This window comes from Rhea pennata, chromosome 7, assembly GCF_028389875.1.
Source record: "Rhea pennata isolate bPtePen1 chromosome 7, bPtePen1.pri, whole genome shotgun sequence".
Lineage (NCBI taxonomy): Eukaryota > Metazoa > Chordata > Aves > Rheiformes > Rheidae > Rhea > Rhea pennata.
In genome coordinates, this window is record NC_084669.1 from 23,001,698 (window position 1) to 23,024,019 (window position 22,322).

Genomic DNA, 22,322 nt, shown 5'->3' on the forward strand with positions numbered 1-22,322 from the left:
ATGTAGTTTTAAATAAAACATTTGAAAAACACAACCCCAGCCTGTGCCTGAAAATTCCTGTCGCTTCCCTGAAACAGCACAGGGCAGAATTGCAGAGCAATGTGGCTCCCTCATTAAATTGGCCAATGCACATAAACACAAATGAAATTATGGCTGACTAAAAAATATTTTCTAGCTGCCCACTAAAATAGCTTTGGGAGACCAGGTCCATACATGGAATAAAATGGCTTTCACTGCAGTCTTAAGCCAAGCTTTCCTTTGGAATGACATTTTAGGTAATATAAACAGTTTGAGGCAAATGCAGAGCAGAACTGCCTAGTTTTATACAATCAATGCAGCAAAAGTGAGATTCATTCTATGTTGAATTAAACTCTTTATATTGTTTCTACTTAAAAAGGAAATAAATTGTTACATTCAATGTATCTCTCACAAAAAACACTTTCATAACCTATTTTAGATTTCACCAAACAGCATCAGGCCTAGTAAAAGCAAAGGCAGAATTTCACTGAAAAGAAGTGCAAAAGCATTGCCCTTTCTACTGTTCAAGCAATTTAACTGGAGACATAAGTCCTCCTACTACTGTTCCAATAAACTTCCTAACAATAGTTACATAAAACTCTCAGAATGCACGACTTAGATGCAGATTAATGCTTTTCAAAATACTTGCTTGTATCCTCTAGCTTAAATCAAAAAGTCTGAGTTTGTATTTAAAAGTAAAACCCTTTCCAGGACTCCATACATGTTCAAAGCACTGCGGAATGCCTGCTTAACCCTCTCAACCTCCCAGAGCACTCACATAACGAGTCTCATTTGATCTGGGAGCAGGGCAGAAAACAAAAGAAATAATGTGATAAGAAACGCATAGCACAACCTCAGACTGCAGATAATACCTGCATCTTTTAGTTACTGTTCATAATTTTTTTTGGAACGTCTGAAAGTAAGTCCAAACAAGAATTGCTAGAACTGTATGGATTTAACGCAGAAATTGAAGGACCAAAACCACCTGAACCGCAGTCCTCAGCGGTCTGCCTACATCTGACGCCTTCCTCTAGGACACAGGTACATTTTGTTGTTTCCTTGCACTGTTCTAGCACAGCTTTGTGTATCTGAAGACACCACAGCACATCACAAACATTTGTCAAAGCATGTTTCAACTCACGTTCCACGTGCGCGGGTGGATTCGCTGGGTAAGCCGTATTCCTCCCCGTTTTGCAGGTGAAATAGCGCAACGTGGTGTAACGCGGTATAGGCGGCGCTGGCAAACGCACGGGAGGCCGGGAGGTCGCTGCGCGGGCCCGTCGCGCCGGTGCCGCCCGCCTGCCGCGGCCCAGGGACGAGGGGATCTGCCCAGCGCGGCGCAGGCAGACTCGCGGAGCGGGGCTCACACCACGTACCGAGTCGGAGCTCCTTTCTCTAATCGTCAGACCACTTCCCTTCTCTACTGCCATGTGTGAAATGCACGTGACGGCACACTGTACGTCACGTGCCACGGTGCACCAGACGTGGCGAGGAGCTCGTGGACGTTTTCTGCCAAAGCCTATTATCTGCGAGCACGGAAACGTTTAATGGGGTCTGTTCATCAACAACCTGCATCTCAGATGCATTAGAATAATGTGTGCAAAACTGAAAAAGCCAGTCTGGAGAAAAAAAGAAAAGAAAGAAAAAGAAAAAAGAAACCAAGGGTGATGAAAGAGAAAAATTAGCAGATTGTTCAAGGCCAAGTCAGGATAGTCATGAGTTTAAGAAAAAGGGAATGCCTAAGTTTAGCCAGCACAATAGCAAGAAATAGCAAGAAACTAGTACTTAAACATTACCTTGGATAAAAACTCCAAATAACAGCTAACACTTACACATACATTTGTGCCAGCAAAGAATCACAGGAGGAAGAAATTTTGACTTCCAGCATGTGGACTAGAGAACACAACTACAGAATTTTAGAAATCAAACTGCATGCAAAACATTTGGAGATAGCAAGTGGAATCACTGTTATGTGACCCACAGCCTGGGTCTGAAATACATTTTCTCATTATTATATGACTTCATTGATTTTTGCACTTCACAAAAGACATTCACAGCAGTACCTGGTGTCTGGGCTGGACCTAAAGCTCATTAAAGCTAAAAGAGTTATGGCAGTGAGCTCTGAATAAAGATTTCTGCGCCATGAGTGAGTCCAGGCTTCAAGCTGCAGAATTTGCCTATCTTAGAAGATGATCACTTTGAAATCTGCACTATGGTTAAGCATTCAGAAATCACGAGAGGGGCCCCTTCCAGTCACAGGGGTTTTGTTTGTTTGTTTGTTTTTTAATATGAGACTTTGCTTTAAGATGACCGCATAAACAATACATTTTGAATTTTTATATTTTACTTTTACTTCTTGGGTTCTCAGTTCTTAGAAATCACATTTTGATGCTTTCCTCTGCAATCAGTAGGGCTGTAAATTTTGCTGACAGGAAGGAAGGAAAGACAAAAGAAAGGCAGAAAACTTTTTTTTAAAAAAAAAAAAAAAAAAGACAAGACATGTTTGTGACATTGGCAATACAATCAGGGAGTCAGCACTTCTATGAGCCCTTGCTCATCTAAGAATTTCTTCTCCTTATCTAGTCATTTTTGCAAAGAAATAATAATCCTGCACTAGAACACCTCAACATTGTCATGAAAATGACTCTTCCTTTTCCAAGGAAATTAAGATGGAGGTAGGAAAGCAGAAAAAGGTCATATTTAAATCAGTTGAAGTATCTAATAAATCCTTTTAAGTACCTGAAACCATCAATATCAAATAGATCAATTTTAATCTGATCATTTGAGCCTGAGCCATCCAGCATCGATTTTAGTTTTAAAATGCCAAATATATGTAATTTTCAAGGATGCTCAGATGAGGGATTCTGGTTCAGACCTTACTAGGAAAAGAGGGCAGCAGGAAGAAATTCTGAGAGTACCCACATTGTTTGAACAGTGTTTGGATACTGTTTTGGGGGACTGGCTCAGAAGACACTTGCATGTGGAAGAACTTTCAGATATACTTTACAGAACCATTCAACAATTTCTCTCTGCCACTCAGCTCTTCATTGCTTATCATCATGCTGCTCAGCAGGGTAAATATAAAGATTAAGGCTGTGAACATAGCATTTTGATGTTTAAATAATTCATTCAATTTGAATTCTAACATGAACTCAGAGTAGACTGGGGGAGATATTAGAGTGAAATGATGTCAAGCTTAAAACTAAGTATACAGTCTTTTGACATTTGAGGCATTTTTGCCTCAGTTGCAGGTGTCAGTGGCTCTGCCACACTGGCAGGTTACATCAGCTGAGGATTTAAATACAATCAAGCATTCCCAGTGAAAGATGGCATATGTGAGTAACATAGCTCCATAATAATACCTTAATTATATATTAAAATTCCAGCAGCACTGCTACTGGAATGGACTTACTGTGTGACTGAGCCTCTCAGAACCATATTCTAGGCAGGCCTTTCATGAGAGCCTCACACAGCCTCACCTGAACTTGTCCTAGAAAATTAATGACAAAGAAGAATGTGAATTTCTGTCCAGGTATAAAGATAGGGCTTTGGTAGCCCTGAGATGGCGCAGAAAGAGAAAAGGACAAAATTTTATTCTTATGTAGAACACTGAGGTTCCTTGAAGCAGGAGCTAAAAATAACCAAAGGCATTTCCCTCAGAGAAAATGGAGAGCCAGAGTACTCTTCAGGAAAATACACACTAATGATCATTCCAGACTCACGATGATGATCGTGGCCTTAAGGCTGAGGAGAAAGAACGAACTAAACCTCACATCTCCTTTCTGCTGTTCCTACACTTCCTGTCAAGAGGGAACTGGAATTCCTGCCTATCTTGAAGTACCTAGAAACACAGTGCAGCATGCATAAGAAAGACTTGCTAGTTATCAGTCTTAATGGCATCCCAGCAACATGATGCATGCTGCAGGACTCGCTTAAAACATTGGTTTTCCTTCAAATATTTTCCTTTCCTCTGAGCTACAGGATTTTTCTATCACTATAGCTCAGCACACTGGTATCATGCATTTCATACAGAGAAGGCATTGCTGTCCTCTTGCACTAGCTTTTCAGGGTGCTGTCATCCAATGAGCCATCAGTGACCCTCCAGAAGCACAGACCTGAAAGATGCCACTACAGTAATCAAATACAATTACATACACTCATATTTTTTCTTTCCTTGTTTAATCTATCAAGCCACTGACCACAACTGCACTGTTTGGTTCTGCAGAAAGCAGCAAAAACTGGGTAAGTTGTCATTAGGAAAAAGTCTAGTCCTCCAAGAACGGAAGACATAACAGGACCCTTTCCAAGTCCTAAAGCAGAGTTTCATTAGCTACACTGGACAAAGAACTCACGTGCTCTAGTAACAACATGAAGGACAGAAATCAAGGATGGATGTATTGCCCATGATAGAGGCAACTTTTCTTGTTCTGTATTAATATTGCTTTTTTATTCTAGCTAATTCACTAGAGCCAGATTTTTCATCTGCCTATTCACATTATCAACACTGTCCATTGGCTTCAGAGGAATTATGATAATTTATACCGAAGCTTGCAATCTCTGGTCTTCTCTACATGTGTTCAGAAACTGATGCCCTAGGACACACCATGTCGCACACAGCAAGTACGTACACACACAGCATTATAAAGATGAAAAACTAGACCAGATACTTCCAGTTCAAACTCAGATGGAAAGGAAATTCACATTCATATATCCCTGGGATAATACTAGCAGCTTATTTTACTACTAGTACATAAGCAACTCTAGTGATACCATTTTGTTCAAATTCAGATCAAAAAATCTATTACTAATCTAGCCTGGAATTTATGGCTCAGTTTAGAAAGAACTAGGTCCAGAAAAAAGTATCATCTCACCCATTCCCTAAAAGAAAGCAGCAACAATCTGGAGAAACACTGAGGCTGAAAAGTCTCAGTTAGGAATCTACTCCTGCATTTTTGCATTCTCCTCCTTGTCTTCCCTCAGACAAAACAGAAATAAAGCACAGTGAGACATGTTCCCCATGGTATTTGTAAACCAAAGAGCCTGTGTAAAGAATGAGCACCTTAGCGCACTAATGCTGTGCAACATCCTCACCTATAGAAGCAACATAAGCGTTACCTGTGTGTTCAGCGATGACATGGTACATGCATCATTTGAAGTTCCCTAGGCAAGACAGCAAGCACATCCTCTTGCTCCTAAGCTGGGAGATAATGAACATTATCTAACAGCTACTCCAAAGGTAGGAGAGGAGTTATGACACACAGTTAAATAGTCCCATTTATCCCACAGAGCAGAATAAGCATAATGTCAAATAACATTTAATGAGAAAGGCTTTCAGGTTTACATGAACTAGCTTAAGGAAAAAAATGATTTTTTAATACTTCTCCGAAGCCTCTCAGTGAATCAAATCAATTCAACTGGTATCTAATTTCAGACATTTTTAAAATATTTCCCAGAGGACATACATTCACAGGATTAGTGAGATGCATAGAGTTAATAAGAGAGAATCAGGAGTCTAGAGTTTGTTTTCTGTCTGGGACTGAAGGACAGGGTGTGACTTCATGACCTGTCTTGCTTCCTGTGATGGGAGAACAGCCCTCCTCTGTACTACCAGGCAGATTCTGCATCGCAGCCCCCCAGCCTGCCTTTCCCACCTCAGCCCTGCGTATCCTACTCGCTCCCCAGGCACACAAACACACCCACACACGCACAGACCCCCATCAACGCCTGCTCTTATAAAGCAAGCCACTGCGACACGATGAGGACCAGATAAAAACAACACATACACACAAACGTAATCATTCCCTAAAGCCAGAATAAAAACTAAACAATAGAGTTTTTTATATTCGACTATTTCCAATGGCACAGAAATTGCAAAGAGATCTGTAAGACCGATGAGGAAAAACAATATTGTAACTCATTTTTACTCACAGCAAACAGTGGCAGCTTAGCTAACTTTATACAGTAAGTCTTGTTCAACTTATTTAGTTAATATTTACTGCTACAAGTAACATCTTGTTTATCAATCTGATATGCCTAACATTGACTTCTTGGGACTTTTCTGCTGCATGCTGTTTTCATTTAAAATATTGCCTCCATTTTGAGTTTCATCATGCTTCTGTAGAGGTCTTCAGTATAGACTTAGAGCTCCTTCAGACATCCATCTGAGCAAGGTGTTAAATTCTAGAAAATAACTTTTCTCCCACATGTTTATTCAGGTGTGTAAGGTTTGGGATTTTTTAAAAAACTTTTAAGCAATCTGAATAAAAATACCACTTTCCCCAACTGTGAACCAGTTTTCACTCTCATGGTATTTCTGAGATAATTCTACCAGATCATCAATTATGCATCCAATCTGGCAGAATTAAAATTTTTAAAAAGGAGAAAACAAGACATGCTTCTCTCATACACAAGAAAACTAGTGGGAATAGAGAGGTCCTTTGGCCCCTTTTTCCTGCAGGACAAGGGAAAAAAAAACGTAGCAGTGATAAGGCTACGTTTTAAATCTTTTGGAAATCACTTGATAATAGTTTACAGAAGTCCCCACAAAGACTGCAAGTCTTGTGTTCATTTCATCCACTTTGCATATGTTGAGTACAGAAATAAAACTTTTCTCTGCTCGAGGATGACAGTCTAGCAGGAAGCTAGCTGCTCTGCTATTAGATCATAAACGGAATTTTTAGATTCAAAATTACATTTTCTTATAAAATATTAAAATGGTAAAGTAATAAATTATCATAAGATTTCCATAACAAATTAAATTTCTTTAGGTTAAAAAATATATTTTAAAATCTAGTGGAGTTTTTCGGATGGAAAAAAACAGTTGCTGTTTGAGAGTCCAGCTGACAGTAGTTTGTGTACAGAATCTCCAATACCTTATACTAACTGATATTTGTTTTCTGCTTCCTTATGCTCCTTCACTTATGTGGATCCAGTTTTCCAAATTTGGGCATCCAAAAGTTAGCCAAAGACTAGTCATGTAGATTCCTTCTATAGTAAATAGACTTGGATGTAACTCATTACTCAGCATTGCCACAGAAGGCTGCAGCAAAGTAAGAAGCAAGCAACATGCCCATCTCATTATTTTGTTGTTCCACATTGTAAAACACGGACTGAACTCTTTTTGAAGCGGGATTATCCTTTTGTTCTGTTTGGCACAGCCCAAAACACAATAGTCTGCTGGCCCACAGTTGGGCTCCCGGGCCTGAGAGCCCAACTTCGCCAGCAGGGAGGCTGCACACATTGTTCTTCTAGCAGCAGCGGGCTTCGTGCACAGACCCTTCTCTTGACATAAGCTTAGATCTATGATACATGCTATAGAAGCAGCTACCACAGCAAAAACAGTTAATTTTGCTACATCTACATTCCTGTTGAATCCTGTGTTAGCCTATCTATATCTAACTGTATCTACATAAATCCTCCAAGCAAACTGATAGACCTAAACATGCTACGAGCCACAGGGTGGACACCTCTCGTGAGAATAGAGCAAATAGAGGAACCTTACATGGGGACCTTGGAACAGGCTCAAGCACATAATTTATAGCCAATGATGTGACTGCTGTGTGCATATTGGCTGAACTTAGCATCACCCTGTCTGCAATTCAGGAAACAGTGGCTCCGTCATAAATATAGGAACCATTTGGGACCTTGGGGATGGTATATGGGACTTTTCAATTGAAGTTATTTATGTGACACAGCAGAGGAGTGTTCTGAGGTACAAGATGGCTTGGGGAAAGTGACAGTCTGTTATTTTGCTTCTTTGCTTTAATGTCCAGGGTATCCAGTGGATTGAATAGATGCCCTTTTACTACACCGTGCATCTGCCTGAGAGTCCCTATTGTGCAATTAGATGATCCAAGACCATAAATAAAGGTCCTCTATCTTTGACCGTTTCAGGATGCTTCCAACATGTGCTCTCTGTTGTATACAATTAAATCATTTTTCTCACTTAGATCCAGATACGGACTCAGGTTTGGCTCCAAACACTCAAGCTGTGCAGTTGGGTTTGGTTCTCAATATCAGATACCAGCACTGTATCTAGCGGGGGTTACAACACAGTACTTCAAGTCAGCAGGTATGCAGTACACATCCAGCACGGTTTACGAAAACATAAGTCCTTTATGGGAAATGAAAGCTTTTATGGGAACATACGGTCCATGATTGCTCAGTGGCTGTAAGCATTTATCTCAACATTTCATACAGGGGAAAGCAACACAAAAATGAAGATAACATAACACTGCTTCCGAAAACCTTTTGATTAGCAGCTCCCTATTCTCAACTCGCACAAAATACTGACCAAAGAAAATGAAGAAAACTCCAGTATTTAGAGTGAAGATCAAGTCAACTCCAGCAATGTCTTGACTCCACAAAGATCAGCATCTCTCATCTATTATGCTTTCCACTCATAGTGACTCAAAACTACTCCTGCAAATCCCAGGCAGTGAAAGTTCCTGAACCCTCTGCAGGAACCAAGATGCCTCTGGGGTAGGGCTCAACAGATGCTTGGAACTGTGTCTCTGTGTCACGTTCAAAATCAAGGGGTTAAGCCAGAGCTGATGCCTTTATACACTGGCAAAGTGTCAGGCAGAAATGGTCAGACTTCTTTTTCACATTTTCACTCATGAGTCCACTAATTACTTGCACTAGACAGTATCACTATCAGTACGCACCTTGCAGGACTGCCCTGCTCTGAGCCATCAACATTGCTTCCTGCCTCATTTATGTTCTCACGTAAATTCAAATATTAGATGCAGAAACAACATCCCCTTCCTGTCCAATCGCCTTGAGCGCTAGCACAAAAAGATAAGGTCCTTACTGTACAACAGAAAGCAACTCTGACCAGTCAGCAAAAATTCTCCAGGCCTGTCCTAAAAGGGAAAAGGGAAACAAAAGAATGTTGTGCAATATACCTGTCACCATACGCTAAATCAGTAACAGAGCTGGAAATAGAAACCTCCCTATCAGAGATAACAAATCAACTGGCACGACAGGTGCTTCACAGAGCCCTGTTCCAAAGCACGCGCAAACTCGAGCACGGCCATAACGTCAGAGAGAGGCAAGGACGGGGGCTGAGGCAGGCACAGTCAGCTTGCTGGTGAATGCTTCCCCCTGCACATGCAGGCACCAGCCTGCAGGACACCAATTCTTATCATGCTATCTGCACTACGTGATGGCAAGAAGAGGTAACAGAACAGTGACTCACCTCTAATAGAGGCTTAATAGTGAAAGGCGATAATCCCAAGGCTCTTTATTCAAGCAAATTTGTCTTCATTTCAGTGGAGTCCTCCCAAATACAAAATGAATTGCATTCTCAAATTTTTGTCTTACTTTACTAAGCCATAAGAAAGAGAATTAATTAATTCCGAATTAATACCAGGCCAGACCAGTCTGGCAAGGTATCAAGTGAAACAGACTTTTCAGAGGATTAAGCTTTATCTGAGAAGAAAACTATCAACCAGAAACTAGCTTAACATCAAGAAGCCACCAAGGATATGGAGGTCTGCCATGTCCAGTAGTTCAAGAAGCCAGAATTTCTTGTCAGTTAGTGCTAATAGGCCAGCAGAAGGCTCCAGTGTGTCCTTGTATTCATATGTTGGGATTCACAAAGGACACTGGTTGCCAGGTGACTGAATTCTTGTTTTAGTTGATGTGCCAAAGAAGCAGTGTGATATTCTTGAAGGTCATGCATCTATATAAAAATTATTGTGGTTGATTTCCTTTTATGGAACAGCTAGATTTCACTTGTAAGAACTTCACTGAATCGGCTTGTGTGTGTAAATAACCTGGTGGAGTCCAACTGCTGAGCGGTGAGCTACTGACAATGATTTTCCTTTAGCTTACATGGTGGGAACCTAACAGAGCACAAGGGTCTTCATTAAGGCTGTTAACGAGCCTGAAGTTCCTACAGACTTCTCCATTTTCATCACAAAGGTGGGGGATCTAGCAGCCTGGAACTGTTAGAGTACTGGAAAATCCTAATAGAGGACTAAAAGCTATGATAGACAGGTACAAAATCATTTATCATAAAATTTTAGTCTTTCATCTTTAATTTTTAGGCTAAGGGGTTTTTTAATTATTTATTAGAAAATAAAATATACTATATACATAGAAGCATCTATGACATCTCTTGGCCAAGGGTTTATACTCCTATTAAGGGAAGGACATATCAAGGATTTCACATGGCTGAAGTGTAAGCCTTTTTAAGTAGGACAGTGTGCAAGCTAAATGATAAATAGTATTAAAAAAAAATACTACTTCTCTTGCCACACATTCTTCTTAAGGCAACAGCAGGACAAAGTTTGGCAAAAAAGATGTCATTTTTAATCCCCCTCCCCCCCCCCCCCCCAAAAAAAAAAAGCAATCACCCAGCTTCAGTGATTCTGAAGAATCACTAAGATCTAAGAATTGCCTTTAAGGAACTTGTACAAACCCTGGACTAAGAGGAAACACTGAACATTCCCTATGGAATGGCCTCCAGAAAGTACCAACTGCTCCTCCTTGCAGCAGACAATCTCCGCAGTGGCAAGGAGAGTCACAGGGGAAACAGCTGGGTGTTTGACAGGACTTTTTGGCACTTGCTGTGAATCATGCGGATTGTGGTCAGGCAGTAAGAGACCACTCCATCTTTTGAGTCTGAAGTGCTGCTAAAAGCAACAAAGAACTAAAATGCTCTTGCAGAATTTCCACATTCTTTCTCACTCTCTTTTAATTCCAGGCCAACTTATTTCAATTTAAAAGCCAAAATGGAGAATTTAACATTCAGTCCTGACAACTCAGCCCAAAATCTTTCTGGATGAATCTAGTCCACTGAAGCCAACGACACTGTTTCCAACAACGCCAGGAAGTTTGGATTAGATCTTGCACTGGCAACAAGAATCCGAGGAAGAATGCTGAGACGCACGAGTCACAAAATACCACCGCTCACACTGCATCTGAGCCCTCCTGACTGCAAAACCAGCAGCAAAACATTTGTTTGGGTCACCACAGTGAGTTCCTGCCTGACACGACGCTTTTCTGTGAGCATAAACATGCAAATTTGAGTGCTCTAATCATTTGCTCTAGTAAAAGGGAAACCAAAAGAGTAAGAACGAACAAACGTGAAGGCTGTGAGACGTTGCTGTCCTCTCTTTAATGATGCTGCAGCGCTACCTCACAGCACGGCAGGCGCTTCTGCAGAGGCAGGCTCCCCACTTTGGACTGTACACATCCTACGGCCCTTCCCTCCAAATGCAAGGGGAGATGCTGAGGTGCTTCTACTCCTGCCAGCAATCTGATTGCAAAACAAGAGACCCAGGTTCTTGTTCATTAGAATTTCATACAAAGAGAAAAAAAACACACAAAAAAAATACACAAATTGAGAAAAAAGATTTACTGGTAGGAGTGCCACGAGCTCTAGCCAGCTGCAGTGAGAAGGAACACCTCTGCCTCATTCATTTCCTACACTGAACAGAATGATTTTATATGGAATATCTGACTGCTAAAGCTGTCTCATTTTCCATCATTCAGAGCTAAGTAACAAGATTCCCTTCTGCTCCTCCATTGCTTCTAGCCCAAGAACCTCCAGCTAATTTATTTGCTTGATGTATCATTCCTCTTAGAGATCTTTTTGCTTATTTTTAGTACGAACAAAGACTGGCATTTTTATAGATGATCATAACCATAGCATCAAGATATATGTATCACATTTCTCCTAATTAGAAATAAAACATGAACAACATAATTTAAGCATAATAATCTCTTGTTCAGTATCATAAGCACAAAGATTAATTGCCAGTTGTTGCCCTCATTCATATCCATTTGTTATATGGACAGGCCCAGTGACCCAAGAATTATATTATAAAACAGTCTTTGGGATTTTCTTTGTTTCATTTTTCTGCGTATAAATAATTTTTAAGAAAACAAGCACGGGCCTATGATTAAAATATTGGCATTGTTTTTAGAGCAGTGCTCCAGAATGTGCCTAGCAAATTGAAGCTATGAATTATATATATTTTAAGAACACTTCTAATACAAACTTATTAATAATAAAGAGAAAGGATAATCAGGCTTAAAGATCTGTTCTATCATGAGTATCAACCTTACAGACAGTAAAATAGTTATTCCTGTTAAGATGTCAATAGTTCCTTTTTTAAGTACTTGCTGGCATTTTTGCTGTAGATAATGTATCTCAGGATTGAATGAGCAGTGTATTATTCCTGAGACTATTATTTCTACAGCGCAAGTCTCACTCTCCAGTCTAGCTGTACTGAAAGGTCTGGATGTGTCATCAAGAGAAAAAACAAAACTAAATACCTAGTCACCTAGTAAAACACAAGTTCTCAAAATACCACACTGCACCAGGAGAAACAGTGATACCTCATCATATTTTTCCTGAAGCTCTAACTCTGGGGCATATATAGGTTTTCACTGCCATCTACCATGCGATGTATTTTTTTTCCCATTTGTGATGATGTCTTTGATGCAACAGGTTTCTGAGATTTCTTCTTGAGATACACATTACACTGCTATAGGCTGCCAAGCAGTAATTCACTGTAACTCTCTTTGCAATGAAAGACTTATCTAGTAACTCTGAATCGATATACGGAACACTTTGTGCAGCATCTCTCTCAGTACACAAGGGAGAGGACTTCTTGTAATTAATACAAATATCTTCTCTAAAGCTTCAGGGGACAGAGGCTGTATCCTCACAGCTCTGTAGAGCAGCCTCTCCATTTACCTCCTTGCAGGAACCTTGCAACGGGCTGCAGGAACTCTGCTGGTATTCTCAGGGAAAATTTCAGATACAGCCAGCCTTGTGAGGAGACCCTACACTGTACAGTCTCTACATAACACCACCTGTCCTTGTAGTGATAATTTCAGGCAAGCCAGATGAAGTGAGAATCTTCTTTTTAGAACGGACTGTGGGGTATTTTCAAAGGATTCTTCACCTGATGCAAGGACAGGCAGGATTTTCAAGCAGCCTGAACTTGCATTGAATTCGGACTCCTTGCAAGGGACGACACAATGTCAGATCCCAGATGCTGGTGGGTTACCTGGAATCCAGAACCTGGGCCATCCTCTAAAGCACAATGCAGAGGCAGAGGAATCACATTAGTCTTCCAGACTTTTTCACCCCTGCCTAGCACCGGCTGGGCTGCCTCCTATCACAACCATACAGGTCTCACCTAGCAGTGGAGTGGAAGACTGCCAGCTGCACTTCAATATCCACCAAGTGTTTGTGAGCTCGGTGCTGCGTGGCTGGTAACTCTCTTAAGACAACTTGGGCTTTGTGACTGGCTTATCCCCAAAACACAAGAATGGCCTTTGATGAGGATGAGAGGTACTTCACGTGCAAATAAATTACACCCAAGCTTTTAGAAAAAAACAACCATTCATAAGAGCAAAACTGTATCCCCTAACTTGCTACAAAATTTAGCCAATAAAAGGGAATTACAGACAACACCATCGCAGAAACGTGTCTTATTTGAAGAACGGCTTGCAAAAATTTTGTCACAGCATTTACAGAGCTCACAGAGTATTAAGAAAGAAAGGAAGAAAGAACAGAAGCAGCAGGGAACAGCAGTTGCCTTTACAAGTAAGAGAGATCTACCACAGTCTAGTACTATCCTTTGTTTAAATGCCACCAATAATAAGTGGAGAATGATCTACAAGCTCACCTAGACAGGACAGTTTTCTGCATGTAAGAGGCAACAGGCAAAAACTGAACCACAGAAGTTCCACCTGAATGTGAAGAGAAATTTCTTCCCTGTGAGAGTGATGGAGCACTGGAACAGGTTGCCCAGAGAGGTTGTGGAGTCTCCTTCTCTGGAGATATTCAAGGCCTGCCTGGACGCAACCCTGCCTAACATGTTCTAGGTGACCCTGCTGAGCAGAGAGGTTGGACTAGATGATCTCCAGAGGTCCCTTCCAACCTTACTGATTCTATGATATCATGATCTACCATAAAGGTTGTATATTTAATCTCTCAGACAAGCTGATCTGGGGTTTTTTGTTTCATTTGGTTTTTTTCCAATAATAACAATAATAATGATGCTGTTGTTATTGGAATCTCGCATCACATCAAATAAGACATTATTCCATCCCAGGGCTCACATAACTTTTCCACAGCTTTTCTAATCTACGGGCTTGAGTTTAGCTAAAGCAAGAGCTAACTCTCCCTTTCATGTCACTTCTGCTATTGACATAGCTGGGCAAAATTCCAGGTATGTAGTCCCTAAATCTGGCCTCTTCCTCTCTTCTGCCCTAGGGTTTCACCACACAACTAACAGGCCCTGCTCAATTTGGAAGAACCAAGCCTATGACTATAAAAGCAGCTGGGCCGTGAGGACCATTGGCCTTCCTGCAAGGGCACCATTGGTGTCTCTTGCAATGGCAATGTTGCAGGCTCTAGAAAATGGGCTCAAACTCGCAAAGCTCAGAATCATAATTAAACAGCAGCTACTTTTGCCCTTTACAGGCAAAGATCAATACAGACATAGAAACAAAGAAAAGTGGACCCATATTCTGTTATCAGTCTCCCTTTCCACACAGTCAGCTTCATCCTAACCATTTTGTTCTAGGAAGAAAAGGTAACCTTTGTGCGAGCAAGTGTTGCAGTATTTATTCAAGATCAGAACAGCCTTCTGGTTTGGTGGGAAGGAATGCAAGTTTCATTGACATAATGTATATAATTAATTCTTTCAAAGATCTGAACAGCTACAAATCAAACCTGTAGGCAAACTACATTTTTATCCATGCTTTTGTGTTTCCTGTTTACTCCTTTTGATAGGGTCAGTGAAAATCCCCAGTTGTTGCAGTATTGAATAATTTTCTCTTGGTTCTCAGGATACAAGGAAGCGGAATTATTCCGGTAGTTACCCCAAGCAAAAATAGTTAAAGCAAACGTTTGCTTTCTAAGATAAGGCCACTTACTTCAAAGCCTGTATTGTTTATGAAGAGGGCAAACATCAACAAACTGTTACAAGATAGGCCACGGATATAAAAGACCATTTCTTGCAGAAACCACTTCACCTCTCCACATCTCATTTCCTTCAGTTGTAAAATGGTGGAAAAATTGTCTGCCCACGCTGGCATCTGTAGATAAGAAACCCCTTAGAAAGCTAAGTAAGTGCTACATTATAATCCTGCTGCTAGGGAGACTGCATACAGGATACAGAACAAACTTGCCTATAAATCGCTCCAGATTGTCTCCTCTCACTGTGAACGGATGGCAAATCCAAACATGCAGGTTTACACTGTACACTTCAGACAGGTGTAAGAGTAAAGGAAGAACAGAGAGAATAAGACACTGGCTGACATACAAGCATTCACATACCCAGATTCAGATATGAAGCCTCTGTTCTGAGAAGCACTTTACAAAACCAGTTCCTCTGCCTGACTATTCTCATGTCATACTATTTGTTTTTCTAAACACATTCCAGTGAACAGTATCTATGATGCAGGGATCCAAAATTATTTAATTGCGTTTTGTGACATCTTTGTGAGACCAAGAGAAGACATATATAAAGGCATTACTTCTTCTAGTATTTATTTTAAAAGCATTTACCTCTGAGTAGTGCCTGTTTTAGCAATGCTCAGCAACAGCACACAACAACAAGGAGAATAAGTGAGGCATAACTATATCTAGTTAGCAGGGATATGACAAAATGGCTGATCATAATTACCCAAACTGCAGTTTGGCACAGATCAGTTCTCATGCAAAAGGAACTGAGTCCCGAGGAACCAGAGCATGCAGGACATTAGGATGACATCTTCTTTGAAAGATATCTCAAGTAGCACATTTGCCTTTCCTGCTATGCTTGCATAAGTAATATCCCAGCTGAGAGTGAACACAGGACATCGTCACTTCCTGAACCCTCTCCTCTAACTTACTGGCCAAAAAAATGCTTAAATTATAGCATGGAAAAGGGTCACAGCATAGATACAATTTCAGCCTTTCTTCCTATGTAGACTAAGTCCAAGGTCAGGTTCACAAGTCCTTATTTAGGTATACAAATTAAGTGCCAGTCACCCACAGGAAAGGAAAGAATTAAAGGGAAGCTTCTGGATACCCAACATCATTGAAACTCCAGTCTTTTGTTAGGATCCTCCTTCAGAAATCTTGAGCCACAAGTAGAAGCCCCACCATATTCTTCTATACAAATAATGGCAATGAATAAAACAACCTACCCATGACTGAGAACTTGAAAGGCTTAAACTAAAAATATTTTTCAAAGAACACTGAACATTATTCTTTGCCAGCATCGGGAAATGAAATTAGCAGCAAACTGTCCAAAGGAAGAAATCTTGCAAAAAACAAAACAAAACAAACAAACAAAAAAAACTTCTCTGTTGAAAACTTCATGTCCACTTTTAAAGGTGCAAGCAGTTTCCCATAATCACATAGGCAGCCTCTTCTATTAATTAAGTTACACAAAGTAATGAAAGCGCTGACTCTGTTTTAACATGTGCACCACAAACAACACATGCTGTACAACCTAATTCCACAAGGCTCATTCACATGTATTGCTCCGCTGAAGTTAATGGGATTACGGATGGGATTGAAGACTTCAGGTTCACACCAACAGAACCTCTCACACATTGTAGAGCAGTCAGCTAAAACATGACGAGAGCTCATCCATCCTAGGACCACTGTAGTCTCAATTCAAAACAAAACAAATGTAAGTCAACAGCACTAATTTGGTATCCCCATCTGTCCTGTTCTATAACAGAAAAAAGAGGCATTTAGTGAGCTAAGGACCAGAAAACTGAAAAAGCCCCAAACAAGCATGTAAGAACACATAGTTAGCCAGTGGAATTCAGTGCTGCAGGACACCTTTAAGATAAATCACTTTCAGCAATAGATTAGCAATTTAGATAGAGTAATACATCAGGATAAATTAATTCTATGACCAGTACCTTTTGTGATCTCTGAACAGAGAACAGCATGTCTGTGCATCAATGCACACACACCCAAGTACCAATATACAGTGCACACTTAAAAATAGGAAGTGTAATTTACATGAAGGGTTAACATTCATGGTTTTTATCCAGATTCAATCTTATCAAAAACAGTAAGCTCAGTCATTCAGCTTTTGCAAAGTGCTTCAGAGTTTCACTGAGCTCTTCTTCCCCCACCCTCCACCCCAAATATCTTCCATCCTCCACAAACAGAGAAAACATAAGAGATCTGTTTATCCCATGATACTCCACTGGAGGAATCCTTACATTTGTATTCTCTGAATCACCTATGTGCTGAGCAAAAAGGAAGCTACAAATAGTATTCACAAGGAGCACACAATAACTCTTATCTTTCTGACTTTTAGGTTAGCCGCCTGGACACGTGAAATTTATTAGGCACTATTTTTTTCTTCTTGCAGACAGGGTGGTATGGTGTGATGTGTGTGTGTGTGTACACACTTATGTTTACAATAAATCTGGTGTGTGTGTGTGTGTGTGTGTGTGTGTGTGCGTGTGTGCACAAGCACATACTTATGTTTGCAATAAACCTAATATGTTCCAAAGGAGGCACAATTGCTGTGTTTTGACTACCTAAATATCACTACTTCTATCTGCCTTTATGGTATTATGTGTCAGTGTTGCCTTTGTAGAGCAGGATTACCTTTAAAAAGAGTATCCTTATTTTAAGATAATAAGCAATCCTACTAATCAGAAAAAGAGAGTGCAAGACAAACAGAAGACATGAGAAACACTAATTTGGTGTGCGTATGTCTGTGTTGCAGAACCAATATAGTCCTGTCCTTAGCCTAGAACTCGGGGGGCACTAACTCTCCTAGTAACCTTGAGAGAGCTGGGTATCGCCTTGCTTTAGCTGTAGCTTCTCAGGAGAGAAGCTGCTTGGGACAGTTACTGTTTCTTTTTATTACATGGTAGCAACAAATACAAGAAGAAATCCATCTTCCAGTGGCCTAGGTCACATAAACTGAAACACTAATGCTGTACCAAATGTTGCACTGGAACAGCAGCACGAACAACATTACTAGGCAAAGTACAGAAGCAGAAACCACAAGGAGTGAAACATTGCCCTTTGGGTGAAAGGCTTAACAGCACATGCTACTCAGCCCAAATCCCACTAACAGCCTTCTGGGCTCCACTCTGATCCTTCTGAATTTGGAGCTACAGTCAGTACCTATAACGTGAAAGTATAGCAGCCACAGCACTGACACAAGTACAGGGCACTTACTGGTTAAAAATCAAACACGGGTAGCAGCAGGAGCACAGGCAGTTTTGCTGAAATGAGATCTGCACAGCAGGGCATGCATGGCTTTTCTTCATTACGCTAATAGCCTAATAAATAAATAAGGAATAGTTGCATCCATGGTAATCTGTTGGTGATTTTTTATCCTTTCTTTTCCAAGACACCTTAGGAAAGAGGTAGCCATACCAGGGCTGCAAGATCTGATACGTAAATTAAAAAAAAATAATAAATTAAGTCCTTTCTACGATAGGATTTAATTAGAACTACTGAGAATTCCCAGGTATCTAAACCATCCACCATTCATCAGGCAGCGAGGATACCTGAAGCTGTTGCTGATTTTTTTTCACTCCTGAATTTTTTATAAACAAATTGCCAAAGGTATTTGCACCTCTGCAGAGAGGCACACAAAATACAAGTCCTCAGAAGCGAGGGCACAACCGAGACTCACGACGAGCCCCTCGCTCCCCGCGAGGGGCGGCCGCCTCTCGCCGTCCCCGCCAGCCCCGCGCGGGCCCGCCGCTGCGCCCGACACGCGTGGGCAGCGGCCGGGCCCCGCCGCCTCGCCGGCTGCGCTAGCCGCGGCGCGCACACGCGCGTGGCCCTCCCGGGACGGAGGCGCACGCACAGGCTCCCCGCACCACGTCTACTTCGCCGAGTCCAACGGGGGGGGGAAAAAAAGGAAAAAAAGAAAGAAAGAAAGAAAGAAAGAAAGAAAGAAATGCCTGCGTGCGTTTCCTCTCGTTTTAAAAGCAATGTTACGTTCTCCTCTCCCTTCCCCCAGAGAGGGGGAACACACTGCTATTCACGACCACGCGAAAGTCCTTCCTAAATCTACTTCTCTGCATCTGCAGCCTATTTTACCTGCAAACAACAACGCTTGAATACAGGCTTGCAAAAAGATTGTAGTTTACCACTAAGCAGACCTTCATACACCGGTATCTGTGTACACACACGTACGTACGTACACACACACACACACACACACACGAGCTGTTATCCTACAGCACAATGGCCCTTTAAAGAACACCTAGTCCTTGGGTACAAATAATCCTCAAAAATAAAATGGAGCCAAAGAGATCTTCATCGCGGAGGCGAAGCACGACCAGCCGCCACGGCCACCCCAGCTCTGGCAAGTTACCGGCACGGAGGAGCTTACCGCGGCGGCGAGCCGAGCCGAGCCGAGCCGAGGCGGCCGCGTCCTCGCCCTGCGCGCACTACATGCTGCGCCTCCGCAGCTCTGTTTTTCTGAGCCACGAAGCCGCGACTGCCCCGGCCGGCAGCGGCCGCCCAATAGGCGCCGGTGCCTCCCACCTCATTACACCGGCTCTGCGACGGGCCGCCCCGCCGCGGCCGCAGCGCCAGCGCCAGCGCCGGCCCCGCGCCCGAGCGCCGCCGGCCCCTTCCCGGCGGCGGCGGCGGCGGCGGCGGCGGGGCCGCCCGGGACTTGTTGCGCGCGGCAGGCGCTGGCGGGCCGCGGCCGGGGCCGCGCTCCGCGCTCCGCCGCGCTCCGCGGGGCCGCGCTGGGTTACAACGCGCCGCGAGCCGCGACCGGAGGGACTTTTCGGGGCGCCGGTCGCTGCGTTCGCTTCACGTAATGCAACTCACCGGGAAATAAGGAGGGCGGGAAGGAGGAATACAGCGGCTGGTGAATTACTGACGGCTTCATCTGGGAAAAAAAGATCAAATAGAGCAAGGTGAAATCCCTAACGGATCCGTGCCTCGCTCACCCTGCATTACACGGGATTATCATCCCCACTGCGGTTTCATTAATGCTTAGGAGCACTGCTCCCGGGGCGGCTTAGGTGCTCTACAAAGAACGAAGGAAAAGTCAGCCTACACTCACCAGAACATCTGCTCAAGGCCCGTAAAGGAACCGACCCAAACAAGGGCTGGTGCTACCTCCTCCGTGTAAAGAGAAAACACAGTGGGCATAAAGGGAGTTTTGTCCTTCTCAGACTATCAAGACACCTTGTGTTTTCAGCAGTTACAACTCTCTCTCACCTTCAAAATTCTCTTTAATGTACTGACAGCCCTATAAATCTGACATATTTCTCTTCAATACTACCCACAAATCAAAAATATCCCAAAATAACTCAAACCAGTTGCCAAAGGAAATGGATTAGATATCAGTCTAGCAATTAGTCTGAAAAAGATCAAAACGTATTTTGGCTAAATTTGCCAAAAGATGCTAAGGCAGTTCAGTACCAAGCTTTGCTCAGTCTAAAAGGGCACAAACCTCTCAAGGGCAGTTGGGAAAAGCTCCCTCGTTTCAGAGGGACGAACACGCGCAAAGGCAGGCTATCTGCCTTCCGGACAGGAGCCGGGAGCTTGTGCTGATGCTGCCGGCAGCGCCTGCCTCTTGGGACCCCCCAAGAGGAAAGGGACAGTAATTGAAGGGCAGAACCGATGGCCGGGACATCTCAAATCTGAAATCCAGCTTGGGTAGAAAATACACTGTGTAGCAAGTCGCCTTGCCACATCTGCCCATTTCTCACCCACCCAATGGAGAGAAGGTTGATAACATTTGTGGCATCCTGCCAAAACCACCAAGCCACCTCAGGCACAAAATCTCATCCTACTCATGTTGGATATCATCAGGGAGAAGAAAAATATTGACATTCTATTCACTGACCTCCCTCATTCCCCCCCCCAAAAAAAAAAATCTCTGCTTCGTAAGAATGGCAGTTTGTAAGAAGAATTCAAAGCAAGGCCTAAGGCTATTAGGTTGATCTGATATCTGAAAGGCTCATTTTCAATTTAGAGATTTACTGAAGTGCAAAACGTGTACAAGTGTGCGTGCGTGTATATATCTCCATGCAAAAGAGGCAGAGCTCAGGCTCAACATATAGTACCCAGATAATCAATGTAGCCTTGATCTCTCATGACCTGCCCAAGAACTGGAAGGGCTGTTTGCATGTCTCTGTCCTTGTAAGAGGGTTTCTAAGGACCAGCTCAAGAACCTTTAATTTCTTAAGTAGATTAAGGGTTTGCTAGTTCATCCCTGGACACAGGAATGTCGATCAGCCAATCTAGAATAACTGTTCTGTTACCGGCTCTTGCATGGGGAAGGGAGACAGGTGCTTAGCAGGATAGGTCCATATCTGAAAGACAGATCTACCAGGGGCACAGAGCAAGCTGTACCCTTCTCCCTTCTTAGTGCTGCACTGAACTGTATTTGTATCTACACTGCTAAGGTACCAACTTTGCTATCCTTACAGTGAGTCTGTAGTTGCCTTATGGAGCCTCTGCATCGGTATAAATGAGTTAATAGGATCACAGGGAAAGCATGAATGAAGCTCTTTTCTTCTTGCAATAGAGGAATCAGCTCTGGTATGATTTAAGTTTAGCTTTTAAATCTGAAATGTGGTCATCAGTCTAATCCCATGCAGAGCAGCAGGCAACTGTAAGCCAAATAGTGGAGAAACTATGGTATTAAATGTATGCATACTTACATACATGGTCCAGTTTTCAAAACCTGGCGAGCTCTTCTGAAGATTTAGCCACTGATTTCTATACCTAAAAAAGAACAGATGTCTTTCAAAAAAGAGTCAGAAAACAAGCCTGAAACAATTAGTTCATACAGATTTAAAAAAAATATCAAAACATACTCAGACTCTCTGGGAAAGGCCAGTATTTCCTGTGTAACAGCTGAGAGCTTTGTACGTTAGTACTGCCAGCAGGTGACTTTGCCGATGCCCACATGCTAAGGCTGTTGTAAACAGCAAACACTTGTCTCCTGAAATGCCCCATCTTCCTGCTGCACTCCAGAACAGGAAGCCTGCCTTCCGGGTGTGTCCCTGCTGCACTAAAAAAGGCATGTAATGTCTGTCATGTTCTGAACTGCTAATCATTCCACCTCTAAGGTAACACACAAAGAAATGGGCTTGAGGTTTGTAACAGGACCAATCGTTTGATCAGGAAGTGAGCTGAGCACTCTTTGGGAGGAGCTATGTTACCAGAGGGAGCAAATCTTTTGTCACAAAGTTACTGATGTGAATCCAGCACAGACCAGAAGAGCTTACCAACTATGTCATTTGGTAGTGACTCTCTAGGACAAGCGCAGGGAAGAAGCTAACACTGCCAATACCTCAGCTAGAGGTGTGTAAGAATT

General features: G+C 42.3%; 1 protein-coding gene across 10 annotated transcripts in view; it reads right to left on the reverse strand.

Moving 5' to 3' along the window:
- Positions 1-21,727, reverse strand: part of SORBS1 (sorbin and SH3 domain containing 1) — a 181,379-nt gene extending 159,652 nt beyond the window's left edge. For 3 of the 10 annotated variants that reach the window (XM_062579804.1, XM_062579823.1, XM_062579803.1), the window contains exon 1: positions 19,368-19,473. The gene's annotated coding sequence lies outside the window, so the exon portion shown is untranslated. Of the gene's footprint in view, positions 1-3,430; positions 3,509-5,133; positions 5,216-19,367; positions 19,474-19,816; positions 19,878-21,663 lie in introns of those variants that run through there. The other 7 variants (XM_062579811.1, XM_062579805.1, XM_062579814.1 and 4 more) reach the window with 5 other exon arrangements.
- Positions 21,728-22,322: the final 595 nt, after the last annotated feature.